This window comes from Lagopus muta, chromosome 3, assembly GCF_023343835.1.
Source record: "Lagopus muta isolate bLagMut1 chromosome 3, bLagMut1 primary, whole genome shotgun sequence".
Lineage (NCBI taxonomy): Eukaryota > Metazoa > Chordata > Aves > Galliformes > Phasianidae > Lagopus > Lagopus muta.
In genome coordinates, this window is record NC_064435.1 from 46,789,328 (window position 1) to 46,800,345 (window position 11,018).

The following is an 11,018-nucleotide window of genomic DNA, read 5'->3' on the forward strand; positions in this document are numbered from 1 at the left end:
ACAGTGCAGCAACCAGCCTAGGTCAGAATGAGCGACCTGGGGTACTGGAAAACATCTGCAGAATCTCCTTCCCAGGGGCAGAAAGCCACAGTGTCTTTCTGTAGGGAGTACAGAGTGCGAGGAGTGGAACAGAGTAAGAAGCAGCGGCTCTGAATTGTCTGAAAGAACAAACTGGTGTGTGTGACCTCGTGTTATACAAATGGGTGACATACAGGCAGGCCTCAAAGGAGATGTAGTTAAAGGTAATCCTACTAAGAATAATCTGCAATAAAAACAATAAAATAAGGTTTACAATTACAACCCTTGCAGAAATTAAACACGAAAGAAAAAACGTCGCTTCAGCAACAAGCTGGGTAACTAACCATTCTATATAAGCTGGAGCCTGGATTACCGTACTCAGACTACTAAAATATATGGCAAAAAAAAAAATAAAAGAAAATAAAAGAAAACCCCCCCAAAAAAACCAAACCATCAAGAATAAAACAAGTCTTTCTCTGAGCAAGGGGAAAGGCTGTGCCAGCCTGCAGCCTGCAAGGGCTGCATTTGCTCCTTTAGCAATCCAGAGCCCTCCTCGCAGACACAGCCTGGCCCCCCGTCCCTCTGTATTTTATATAACCATTTGACAACGATGTAGATAATGAGCAGCAACACTGCCATGGGTAAACACAGTCTGCTTCGCTGACAAAGGGCCTTGGACTTTAGAGTCCATTTTGCTGCAAAACAGCCTCAGTGGGGACAGCCGGCAGGCTGTCCACACGTAGCACCCTGACCTCACAGAGAAACCAGAGACCAAAGCATTTTAACTCCAATTACAGCTAAGCTAATTCAAATTAAACAGAAGATTTGAACACAAAAGGCAAATTAATAACTGTTCAGGCATATGCCAGGAACAGAATTTGTGGTCTAATATGTCCACAGCTTCATGACAGCAGCATGATGCACAGTGACCCAAGGTCACGACAGGGCTGTTGAATTAAGGACCCTTAGGCTTGGTCACAGAAAATCGTAACACCTTATCATTACTGTCGTACAGCACTTTAAAAGCCTCCTAGTATCACCACATCATCCCCATTTTATTGAGGCAGCAACAGAGGCATAGAGGAGCTGCACATTTTCTGCAGAATCTGGAAGCAAAACTCTTCTGAGGACCACAGTCCATATCATACAATGACTCAGAGCACTGGAGTGAAAGTAAAATGTCATTCACTTAAATTTATGACCAGATTCAACATTTTTTCAGCTGATTTCCCTTGCCTCATAACTGATTACTAAGAGTCTTGTAGCTGAAATCACTTTTTTATTAATCTATTCTCTCTCATCAAACAGGTGATGAAGTTACCTAGCGTTATTCAGAAATGGATATAAGAATTCTCCTAACACAATGAGAATTTGGCTAAAAAAGACAAAAAACCTACAGTTTTTCTCTAATGCGTGTTAGCAATTTGTCTGCAGCACATTAAATGAATTATGGGCTGCAATGTCTTTGTTTCTTCTAAGCATCAGTGTAAATGCTTTGAAAAATGCCCTTGCAACAGAAACCCCTTTCTGCACTACTACACAATCCATCACATTAACAAACCCTATGCCATAGCTTTACATAAATATTTATCATTGTTTCCTAAGTTTTCCTCTTATACTCACAAACTGGTATCCTTAACATGGCACTGCCATGACATAAAAGACATAGTTCTACTCTTTATCTTGAACTAAATCATTCTTCACCTCCTCTAGTCTGATACAAAACAATTATCTTTTCAAAAGAAAGTAATATACTAGTAGTACAAGTAGAACCCAAATGTCAGCAGGAAGGGAAACGGCTGTTTGTGAGGGTGGATAGTGATAGAACAAGGGGGAATGGTCTTGAACCGAGACAGGGAAGGTTTAGATTGGATATTAGGAGGAAGTTTTTCACACAGAGGGTGGTGACACACTGGAACAGGTTGCCCAAGGAGGCTGTGGATGCCCCATCCCTGGAGGCATTCAAGGCCAGGCTGGATGTGGCTCTGGGCAGCCTGGTCTGCTGGTTGGCGACCCTGCACATAGCAGGGGGTTGAAACTGGATGATCGTTGTGGTCCTTTTCAATCAAGGCCATTCTGTGATTCTATGATCAGTTGAATACAAATTCTTATTTACTGAAATCACAAGTGCTTTCCTCCAGTGAAACCAGGAAATGAAAACAGAAGAGTAAAGAACAGTGACCAGAAGCTCTGTTAAATAAAAATCAGTCTAGCTGTAGAAAGTTAGAAGGAATAACAGAGCATCAGGTAAAGGAAAGCCAATAATGATGTCAGACAGATCATTGCAAGCCTCATTTTCAAAATAAAGAAAATCACAATCTGAATAATAACCCTCTTATGGATAATAAGGGACACTGTCTTGAACCATTTACTCATCAGTTTGACACCAACATGCTGCAGAAGACAGTTCCCTTACATTATTTTGTCCCTAAATGTTTGCAGTGGCTCCTATTTTTCCCAGCACAAATAATGATAGTCTGGACGCAGGAAGACTCACCAGTGTATTCTCTTATCTCCGCACACTGGCTGAAAGAAACAGTTTATGGGATTTATTCCAGACCAGAAAAGCACTCTGACAACACAGAGAATAAATTTAATTTTCAACATGCATTTTTTAAATGAGAGATTTATCAGTTCCCCTCAGCACAAACTGCACTTTGGAACATGGAGGACAGAGTCGTTTTAATGAACACATCCTGAGGCCAGCCTCCTTCCAAGCATTAGCCTGGAATACACTCATTCTCCCTCCTTTGGGAAAAAGAATTGGTTAGGAATCTTAACAGCTCTGCTCTAGCCCTTGTAACTGGCAGGTCAACTTCTTTCTAAAACTGCATATCTTGAAAAACATCCCATCTCCAATTGCCAATTTCCAGATCTTCTTCTCCCCTTTTTCCCTTGCTGGTGGTTTTTTGTTGCTGTTGCTTTTGTTTCTTTGCTGTGTTGCTATTTTGGTGTTCAACAAAAACTCAACTTCCCACAGTTTATTCAGATAACCATTTGGAGCAGGAGTGACAACCACTCCTCTTTTCACCATTGGAACTAAGAAGCGCAAATCCCTTCTTCCCACACTTGGCTGCTGGAATATGTTCAGCTAGACTGAAACTTCAACCCATATTCTGAACCACCGCATAAACATCAATACATCCTGAAAAACGAAACGTATGGGCACACACACAACTCAGTTCCTAGAAATATGCACAAGGGGAAATTATAGAGAACAGCATTTCTCAAACCTCACCGATTACTAAAACTGTAGAAGTGACCAGCTGAAATAAATAAGCAAATCTCTCTTCCTTATGCGTGATTTTAGTCCAGAAAAGGATTAGAAATACGTTACTGGGCTTATTTGCAGCTTCTCTGAAGTAAAATGTTGAATTATGAACATTAACCTAGAAAGACTGATTTTAGACAATGCACCAAAGTCAGTCCAGTGGGTGTCATTATTTTCCTCTGGTGCTTGATCTTCCACCCAAATCAAGCAGAACAGCCTCTTACGGAGTACTGAAGCTTATACACCATAGCCTTCCTACTGATGTATGAGCAGCAGTGCCACAACCATCACCACACTTCTAGGTTCTCATGAAGCAGCACAACCAAACCTGCAGCAATAACTCAAAGTATCTCTCCATTTATGTATACAACTGGATATGAAAACAGTATGCATTTCTAATCACATACAGAAAGCACATCTAGCCCAGAGCTGAAATAACACTCAGAAAGACAGCAAGCAGAAAGAAGGTTACCAGAATAGTCCATGCTGCTGATAGCCTGCTCCTCAGGAACCCTTTCCAAAGTTGTGAGACCAGATAAATTGTTTCAGAAGTTGCATCTAACCAACTGGTAACACTGGCCAGTTCTGTGAGGTTTTTTTTATACCTCCCTACTTTCCAAGAAACAGAATAATTCAGGCTGGAAGGGACCTCTAAAGGTCATGCAGCCCAACATCACACAGAAAGCTTGGCCAAACTGGAAATACTGTGAAAACAAAACACTGCTTTGATGTCTTTTGGTTTGTGGCTGACATCCATCAACAGTTTTGACTTCTTAACCTGACAAATTTAGATGTAAAGGCTCTCAGTTATTGTCAGGGGGACTAGAATTGAAGTTCTATTTCTTAAAAATAAAATTTCAGAAAAAAAAATTCATCTTTCTCTCAGGTTAAAAAGAAAGAAAAAAAGAAGTGATGTTTCATTATTTATGTTTAATCTGTTTCCCAATACACAGTTACTGCAATTTGGATAAACGACTAACGAACTACAAAGCAAAGATCCAGTCATGTGTCAAGGTTACACACAGAGGTTCATCCTGTATTTGTTTATGCAGTAAATCACAGTAGAGAACACAAGCCTCAAGAATATCAGTATCATCAGCCATCACAATATCAGAACTATGCAGCATCTGCTGCATTCCTCTCTTTTTCAACTGGAAGCCCCTGAACTGCATGTTACTGAATTCCAAGGTGAGCCCATTTTCACGGGACAATTCAATTAAAACACATCTGGAAGAACACTGCCTTCCACTGAATGCAAGTCCCAGATCCAGCTCTCATTTATTACACTGCTGGGACAGCATCCTTTAAACGCTGTGATAGAAAGCAAACCTTATTTTTCCCTTCAAACAGACATCAAAGCAACAACATTAGGAGGAGTTTCCAGCTGTCCTGCACACACAGATGATGCAGATTTGCTTTTTTTTTTTCCCCATCAAGAGAAATTCTGGTGGCACACAGAACGTCACAGCACATAATCACAAATGGATTTACTACAGCAAATGGAGATGCAAACCTTCACCATGTCATGGGGGAGAGCGCTTTACCCTTTCCACAAACATATCTTCTTCCTACACCAAATCCACAAGTATCACCCCAAAATCAGGCCTGACAGAAAGCCAGACAGCTGAGCCACATAGGAGAACCAAGCATCTATCTGCACAGCCATTAGGCACAAGGCAATACAAGGAAACAACCACGTCATTGGTCATTATGAGAGCTGAGAACAGCCAGAAGAACGCTCCCTCCCAGGCTTTTCTGGCTCAAGGTCACATCTGCTTTTGAAAATTGAAGCTTTTTTTAGTGATGGCTTTTATTTAAGAATTTCTGAGGCATACAACTTCAAATATTTCTCATGGTATTTCTACTACACATTAAGAACTCCTGGCCTAGTCACACAACAAGCACAACCATGAACATGCTCTGTGCATTCATACCAGCATAAGCCGTCTTAACAAAGCAACCACTGAACAAAGAAAGTGAACTACGACCCATTAAGACATCAAGCCATTATGACACTGGGTCCCTAAGTAATAAGGGTATTACTAAATTAATGCCGCAAAACAAAAAAAATCTGTGCATTTACATGTCCTGCTGTTTCATTTTGAAAGATTCCGCAACTCAACACAAAAGCTTCCAACAGCTAACATGTTTTCATCTTGATGCCTTTCAAATCCAGGTTGCCTCCCACATCTGCTAAAATCGTGACTGCAGACCTAGAGGGAGAAGGAAAAAAAACAACAATCTGGCAGCAAAGCCGTCTTCCCTCTCCTTGAGAGACTTGAAAAGGAGAGCTGAGTCTCCAAAAAAACAAAACAAAACAAAACTGGCAGAAAGCTACGCTTCACGATCTGCTGAAACTGCTGCAGCTAGGACTATGACAATGCATGTATTATTCACATTATGCTTGTTATTCTGCTTCTAAATACTTCAGCAGTGCTTCTGCATACCTCTGTCCTGGGCACTGAAGTCCTCTTGGATGCCTTTGCCTTCTCCCTTTAAGTCATCTTTAAAATTGCACCTCTGTGAGCTGGTACCCATTGCTGACCTATTACATCTAATTTCTTACTGTCCTCAAGATCAGAATTTCCCCTCAAAGAGATTAAGATAGGAAGAGTAATGGCAACTTTTGAACAGCTTATCCCTACAAATAAATTTTAGAAGCATTTTTGACAACACTAGGAAACCCCCACATTCTTAAAAATCACATCCATCATAGTTGGCCTTGGCAGGAAGCTGTTAACCTTTTCTCAATGCAGCAGTGCATCAAAACGGCTATTCTCAACGTGGACTGAAAGCGTGAGAAGACTTATGCCATGTAAGGCTCTAAAGGAAGACAGAATTTGGAGGGCTTGCTGACAAGCCACAGGGAGATTAAGTGAGGCAGAAACAGGTGCAGTAAAAGCAGATGGCATGATCTCCTGAACAGCAAGACTGAGATGCAGCTGCACACCAAAGAAACAGCAAGCAGAAAACTAGAAGTAGCAAGGTATATAGCAACAGCAGAAAGCCACTGCACTCACGACTGGTTATGGAGATCCACAGATCACCAACAGCCAGCACAAGGTTTTGCTGCATTTGATCCTCATCCTGAGACATCAGTTGCATTAAGAGGCAACAATAATGCTTCTCACAATCTGAATATCCCTATTTCACCAGTGACTCCAGTGTAGAAGAGGTAGGTGCCCAGATTCCTCATGGCATAGAAACCAGCTGCACTAAGCTATTGAGAATAATTTTTCTCTAACTAACTTTCTCTAACTAACCTTAACAACTTAACAACTTCACCCTGTACATTCCAGGAAAGTCCTATTACTTTTGGCAAGATGCATGGTTGAGCTTTAATTTTAAAGCTAGTTATATTCAGGAACTACCTTCACTTATCTCTGAGGGCTCTGCCCAGATCACCCCAAACACCTTGAACAGAGCTACTGGAGACTGTGATGGAGATGAAGAACCGGGGCACCTTTCTACAGCATTTTATAAAACCAGTCACTCCAGTGTTGTTCATGGAACCACCATGACAGATGTCTGGTAATCTCTTAAGTAACAGTATCTTAAGCCTGCCCACACAGTTTGGTTGTTCATAGCACCATCAGTTTGAAAAACTACTTCAGAATAACATCTCTGAAATCTTACCTGGGGAATATTAAATGAAGGTTCCTATTATAGATCTTGTCATACTGACTTAAGCAGTTCCCTACCTATCCCACTGTTCTGGTGATTTTATGTCACCGCATACAGTTCTTAAAGTCTGTTCTGTTTTATCAACATTTTGTTTAGTACCATATTTGCAATTAAATATATATACACATTGATTAAATGCAAATTAACCAAAGCACTCGACAAACCCGCTGTAATGTCTTCAGACAGCGCGTGGTTTGGTTTGTTTTTTTTTTAATTAAACCTCTGCAGTGCTATGGAAGTTAAAATGCCAGCTCAATGGGAATTACATGAAATATATTTCGATTAAAATACTCATCTACACAATTCTCAATGGCCTCAGGTCCCAGAAGAATTCCACAGAAGCTGGACATCACAGCGTGCCCACGTAAGACAGCACAAACCAGCTGACACAGTTCCAGGAGTCACTCAAAGCAAAAGTAATTCTATTTTAGAGTCATTTCTAAGAAGAACTCCATACTTCTACTTGAGACACCCAAGCCAACCATAGCAGAGTAGAAAATGTGGCTGCTACTGCCACGAATAAACACTGTTTGAATTTTCTGTCACCTGCAGGTTTCTCCAGCAGACATTCTGCAGAGGCTTTGTTGTTGTCTTCTCTGGTTGGTTGTTTTTTTGGTTTGTTTGAGCATTTATTTTATTTAAATGGTAGGAGTCTAACATTACTGGATAATTCACCACTATAAGCACCTTCACAACATAACTCCTTATTTTTGGGTAGATTTCACTACCTATTTGCTAGTTCAAATTCATTACCATGAGCTATATAAATCATGCTCAAAATTGCAAACGAGTCATGACTAAATGAAAATTCATTTTCCTTCACATGATAAGGAGAGAACTGGTATTTTCAGAGTTCTCAGTAGGAGGATGTGTTTGCAATATACAAGACAAAATCACCACATTAATGTGCACGTTAGTGTACACAGAGTAAAGCATGAAACCAGATGAGGTTAGGTTGGGGATTAAAAAAAAAAAAAAAAGAAAAAAACCAAAACATAACCACCATGCCAATTAGTGGTAAAAATTTAGTGTCGTTTTATGATTGCCACTGTATTATGTTTCAGAATATCCAAGATATCTTAATCAGTTATTGTTTCTAATGAAGTCTAGTTCACATGACTAATTCTCTAGAAGACATTGTCAAAATGTCAAGGCTTATTACCCTTTCATTTGGCAGCCTTCTCAACAGCCTTCACAATTCTGTTTCTGAAGCAAAGGAAAACACATCTTTTGTGCCATGCACAAGAAATGATCATGCAAGTATTTGGGGGTTGGACTCGATGATCTCTGGAGGTCCCTTCCAACCCCTACTATTCTGTGATTCTGTGATTCTGTGAAGTACCAGCAAAATGCAAACAAATCAGAGAGGCTACATGACTGAGTTCTGAAACCAAAAAGCTGAGGTGTTTTCTACACTATTTCATCACCCTTTTTACAAGAGTAAAGACGTGATGCCTTAATATCACGTCCAAGCTCCAGGTTTTGTTACTTACATCCTACCTACCTAACCGCCCCCTGTAGTTTCAATTAGACATGGTACTCTTCTTCACTTCCCCTCTTGATCATCGTGCCCCATTGCTAAGCACTAGTTAACAGCTGCCACATTCACCCAATGTTGGCTGCACTTCAGTGGTCATTCAAAGAATTAAATACAAAACATATGGTACAGAACCACACAGGACATAAAAGCACTTTTAAAAACCACTCAGATATGAAAGAAACAGCAGGAAACATCCCTCAGTAAAATCCTTACAGCCCCTTAAATTTTCCTAAAAACACAGAAAATTATAGAGAAATTCATCAAATCATGTTTAAGCTGTCACTAATAATGTTTTCCAGAATACATTTTTGACATTATGCCAAGTCAAGCTTTCCAGAGAACGAACAGCCCAGCATTTGTAATGTAGTAGGCTTTGCAGTACAGAGATTTTTTCAGATTTCCCCTCAAAACCCTTTCATTCCCTATTTCCTACAGCAATTAACTACTTTCCAAACTTTCTCCTTCCTTGTAACTATGAAATACTTGACATATGAGTCACTGAACCATCAAATATCAATGCCAATAGGGATGCTTTGGAGAAGACCTTGAACCAACCTGCTTTACTGAATTCTAAACCAACTTTTCACACTGTGATGCCTTCATGAGATCTTACAAAGCATCACGTACTGAACCAACCCACTAAAAGCTCTGTATTCGGGTTTCCTATTCCCTTTAATCTCACATCCTAGGCTTACAACCTGCCTTTTCAAAACATCATTGCTACTTGTTGTTGTTGCTACGTCCCTCCAGTCAAAAGCAACTAACAAAAAGTACCAGTGTGTACACGCAGGGCTTTTATAACTAAACTTCTTTTGTTAAAGATCTCGGGCAAGATTTGTTTCACACAAACAGCCTTATTTTTCTTTGGTATGGCCAACCAGAGAGAAAAGCCAAACCCAGTGAAGCATCCAGTGTTTAACAGCACGGAGAGCTCTGAGCCGTCCTCCCCTTGTCACACACAGAGCTACATCCTGAACTGAAACAGGCACCTACTGGCTTCCCTCATTCACACAAAGGAAAACGTATGCTTCATTTATTCCTAAGACGTCAAGAAATAAAGTCCGCTTTATTCTCCAAGGGCCTTTATTGCAATCTTTAAAAAAAGCTCTTTATAACAAAGCATTGACGGCACACGGAGAATCTGAAGTATCACTTCAGGACCAAAAACGTCACTCAGTGGCAAAGTCGCAAGTGTCAAAGGAAGCCAAACACAGTCATACTTACAATGTCACATCCTCGGGGTGATTAAAGGAGAAAATTACCCAGAAAAAGGAGCAAGGAGCATTTTTTGGCTCGGTAGGTCAGAAGCATTCTGCACTTTAAACGCATTTGCCCATCGATGATTCTAACGCGGCAGAATGCGGGCAGCCCTGTGGCCTAGCCAAACGGCAACCAATGGACAGAACCCGACGGCTTAAAGAAAGTTTTCACCTTTCAGACGCTTCAGAAAGGAGCCAAGGAGCGTTTGGAAGGGCAAAGTCTCACTGCTTTCCAGACGCTTCCGAGAGCGGGAGGCGCAGCTAATAAATCTGTCAGCTGCTTTCGAGCAGCGATATCTACTTGAGCCGTTTTGTTGGTGGTGGGTTTTTTTCCCCTCCTGCGCTCAGGCCCTCGCAGCTCGGGCCTACCACCGCAAATCCGCCGAGCGGTACCGTGCCCTCAGGACCGCTCCTCAGCCCCGCGCCGAGACGCGCCGGCCCGGCCCGGCCCTCCTCAGCACCCCGCGCCCACAGTCCAGCCTCCCGCAGCGGGGGGAGCCCCCTGCCGGCTGCAGCCCGCGCGGCAACGCCGCAAGCCGAGCTCCTTGCCCGCCGCCCTCCGCCGGAGCCACCTGCACCCCCCGCGCACCCCGCCCACCTCCGCCGGCTGTGCCGCACGGCGCTCTGAGCGCGGCTCTCCCACGGACGCCGCTCGCCGTCCCCGGCCCGGAGCCCAGCCGGGGCAGCGCATTGGCAGCCGCCGGTGACAGCGACCGCGGGGCGAGTGGCGCCGAGTTCCACACCGCTACCTTTGTGCCCTTCCCGAGAAGCGGCGAGAACGCGAAGGGAGCCCCGAACCGCTGCCTTACCTCGCCGGGCAAGGAGAGCGGGACTTGAACGCTTTCCTTCCACACCTCCCTCACTTTTTTTTCTTTTTTTCCCCCCTCCCCAAAGCCGCCCCCTCGCTGCGAGCAGCGCCACTCGGCAGCCCCGCCGCCGTCTCCCTGCGGGTCTCGGTCTCTCTCGCTCTCCACCGGGAAGAGAGGAGGGGAGAGGAGGGCAAGGGAGGGAGGAGAAGGGGGCGGTCCCGCAGGTGCCGCCCCTCCTGCGCTGCTCTGACAGCGGGGACCGGGGGTCGGCGGAGACTGAGGGTGTGCTCAGCGCAGAGCAGAGGAGCTGAGGGGAGGCCTGATGGCGGCTGCAGCTCCTCGCAGGGAGCGGAGGGGCAGCGCTCAGCTTTGCTCTGTGTGACTGCGGCAGGGCCCGAGGGAACGGCATGGAACTGTGTGAGGGGAGGGCAGCTGGG

The 11,018-nt window shown here is 43.4% G+C and overlaps 1 protein-coding gene across 16 annotated transcripts in view; it reads right to left on the reverse strand.

Moving 5' to 3' along the window:
• Positions 1-10,964, reverse strand: part of GREB1L (GREB1 like retinoic acid receptor coactivator) — a 128,508-nt gene extending 117,544 nt beyond the window's left edge. For 6 of the 16 annotated variants that reach the window (XM_048938791.1, XM_048938796.1, XM_048938797.1 and 3 more), the window contains exon 1: positions 10,582-10,964. The gene's annotated coding sequence lies outside the window, so the exon portion shown is untranslated. Of the gene's footprint in view, positions 1-3,761; positions 3,871-9,944; positions 10,236-10,581 lie in introns of those variants that run through there. The other 10 variants (XM_048938799.1, XM_048938803.1, XM_048938800.1 and 7 more) reach the window with 6 other exon arrangements.
• Between the last annotated feature and the right edge of the window lie 54 nt (positions 10,965-11,018).